Source organism: Nelusetta ayraudi, unplaced genomic scaffold (assembly GCF_046127955.1).
Source record: "Nelusetta ayraudi isolate G7.1 ecotype Tasmania unplaced genomic scaffold, CSIRO-AGI_Nayr_v1 ptg000139l, whole genome shotgun sequence".
NCBI lineage: Eukaryota > Metazoa > Chordata > Actinopteri > Tetraodontiformes > Monacanthidae > Nelusetta > Nelusetta ayraudi.
This window is the reverse complement of record NW_027466189.1, coordinates 290,431-293,657: the sequence shown is the minus strand read 5'-3', so window position 1 is coordinate 293,657 and position 3,227 is coordinate 290,431.

Sequence of the window (3,227 nt, the reverse complement as noted above, 5' to 3'; positions counted from 1 at the left end):
ACGTATTTGTTCAGGGGTGCGTAAAGCCGGAGCCCTGCATTTGCTGCGCTACCCTTTTTAAAAAGGTCTCCGTTGCGCGTTATTTGAATATGTCCATCTCTTTTAAAAGCGAAAGCATCGCCCCGGTCTCATCCTCTCTCCAAATGTCAACATTCTTATTCGCGTTTGCCAAGTTGTTTCGCGCCGTCTGTTTTGTTAGACGACGTAGTTGTGCGGTCATGAGTTGCGAGAGCGAGGCGTGGCGCATGCGCACTCGCATTGTCCAGTTAATAGTCCGATTAAAGCGTATACATGGCAGAGAAATTTGAATTCCAATCACATTATCTGGGTGTCTCAATCGGAGTTCTCAAACTCCAATCATAATCGGAGTAAGGTGTTTACACGCACGTGAGTTCTCCGATCATAATCGGACTAAGGCAGTAATTCGATTTTCTCTAGTGCCATGTAAAGGCACTGAATGTAGTGGTTCAGACCAGACGCGAACAGGCGCGCGGCTCGTGCCATTCATTTCAATGGAAGCGGAAGCGCCGCGAAGCGGAGCGCCGACGAATTTCGCGAGCGAGGCTCCAACTGGTTCACACCAGACGCGAACAGCTCCGCGACGGTCGACAAGCGCTTCTGCTCAGCTGCAGTCTTCTTTTCACTCCCACTTGAGCTTCTTTTTTTTTTTCTTTAAAAAAAAAATAATAAAAAAAATCATTTTCATCATCGCCCCCCCTCGCCCTGTAGCCAGCCCGTAGCTTACTTTTGTGTGTGTGTGTGTGTGTGTGTGTGTGTGTGTGTAAATAAATAGAAACACGCACTCAGGTGTCCATCTCAAGACAAGACCTCTTTCATAATGATCATTGACTGGCATCTCTTGGCTCAAACAGACGTATTTTTGATCAAGTCTTCCTGTGTGTGTGTGTGTGTGTGTGTGTGTGTGTGTGTGTGTTTAATCTCTCTCGCACTCTGATACAATGTACTGACAAATATAACATACAAATATGATATATGATCGAATTTGTCATTCGGTTTTTATTTTGAAATGAGTTTATTTTGAAAATTCACCGGATTTTCTCGTTTTTATTGAGCGACTTCCTGTACTTTTGACGAGGATCGCTCGCGGCTCGCACACAAAATAGAGCAGACGCCGAAACAACAAATGCATGCCGCGAGCCGCGCAACCACCACATTGATTAACGTGGGCGCCGAATGGAAGCGCTCCGCGGCGCTTCGCGGCGCTTCGTGGCGCTTCCGCATCCAGTGTGAACCGGGCGTTACGTTGCTCGGAAAAATGTGTCGCCTGAGCCTCCGCCCCCTCCGTGCCCATTGGCGGAGGGAGGGCTCATTGAAAAAAAAAAAAAAAAAAAAAAAAAAAAAAATCGGTGTTCCTTCGGCGCGCCTGGGAAACTATGAAATTATGAATAACTTAAGCTCGTTTTTGTCCCATTTGCCTGCATCAGCCCGTCATGATATTGTTAAATTAATTGAGAGCCACCCACTATTGTTTTCTGACCACCCCCGCCGTACGTCAGTTTTGCACCATGACATAGAAGTAGAGGGACATGCCACAAGTCAGCAGCACACAGACAGAGTCAATTCTGGGAAGTTAAGAAAGAAGCTTTGGCTCTCCTTCTGACAGTGCCCATCTTGATGTTAATTTGGCGTCAGGTTTTTACAGACCATAATGCCCTCGTAGATGCGGTGGTCTCTGCTCCTGCAAGACTTCAATCTCCAGATTTGCCACAGGAAGGGGGGTCTATAATGTGTTGGCAGATGCATTATCACGTGTACATGTGGACTAGCTGCGGAATTCTTATTTCGGGGGAACTGAGGTTTTTCTTGTTTAGTTTTGTTTGTAGGTATGTTAATAGGGTTTAGTTCTTAAGGGAGGGGGTGGGTCTAGGTGCCTCTATCTTTGTGTCTGTGTGTGTGAGAGTGGATGACGCCTTGCAGGTGCGGTCCTGGATGTCGGCTGCTGATTGGACGCGCCACGGCTGAGAAGGAGGAGCAGTCGAGCCAGCCTGACGGTCGTCCCTCCTCCGCTCCCAACTCTGCAGTTAGTCACTTCTGAAATGGTGTTAGAGCACGCAGCCGTAGGGGTGGGCTGCCATTTTCTTTGTCCCCTCTTTTCTCCTGTTTATTCAGTATGTAGGGAGGTTAGCCTTTCTGAATTTGGGTTCTCTTTCTTTCTTTAGTTAGTTCTTAAGGCGAGCTAGTTGGAGTTTGGTTTATTATTTTGGCCTGGGCCCACCCTGAAGCCTTTGCTGCCCACCAGTTAAGTTGTTTTGTTTATTTCATTTACTGATTAATAAAATGTTTTTTGTTGAAACTGCCAACTGCAGTGAAAAATTAATGAGGCTTGGGAGTGGGGGAAGGTGTCCCACATGTTGCGTCTCGGTCCCCCTCGACGGGACGTAACACAGAGTTTTCGCCGTGACAGCAGGTTGAGCTCCTACCGTGTTACAGGTGACGTCGTCACGTTAGCCTGTTCCATCCCTGCTAAATTCTTTAAAGAACTACCGTTAGTAAACTTTTAAATTATAATACACTCTACACTAATTGTAATTTCCTGCCCGTGGTTCTATATTGCAACAGTTGACGGCTCATATCAGCAGATAAGCAGCAACAATCTGGGCATTGCGGGTGATTCATAAATATGTCATTTCTTATTAATTAGCCCATAAGTGTTGTACACCAGTGTGACACCAAATGCTTGTTGCTGACAGCAGTGAAGAAATGACACTCTAGTGGTTCTGCACATTAGTATAAATGGAGTGATTCTCTATCATTACATCACAGGACGGCGGCACTCTGACAGATTCCATGAACCTGGACACTGATGATCCAGACTCCGGTCCAGATGACACAACAGGCCACAGTGGAAACGGGTCAGAACATGGACTAGCTGCTGAAAGGATACAGGTAGGTGGCGCTGTCATCCCAAGTTGTGTGGTGTGGAGGATCAGGGCCAAAGTTCCAGATGCTCACAGATGTGACTGTGGATTCAGGAGGAGTGTTTGAAGGCTGGACTCCCAACAGTGATTGGCTGGTGAGGACCTCTCAATCACAATCAGGTTTTTTAGTGGCTGTGAGATTGAAAGTGAGTGAACATCATTAAATAAAGAGCTCCTGCAGGGTCCCAATTTGACAAGTACACTGCTAGGTGTGCTGCTTCGTTTTCGCCAAGGCCCTGTAGCATTCATGACTGACATTGAGGGAACATTTCATCAAGTAAGAGTTTC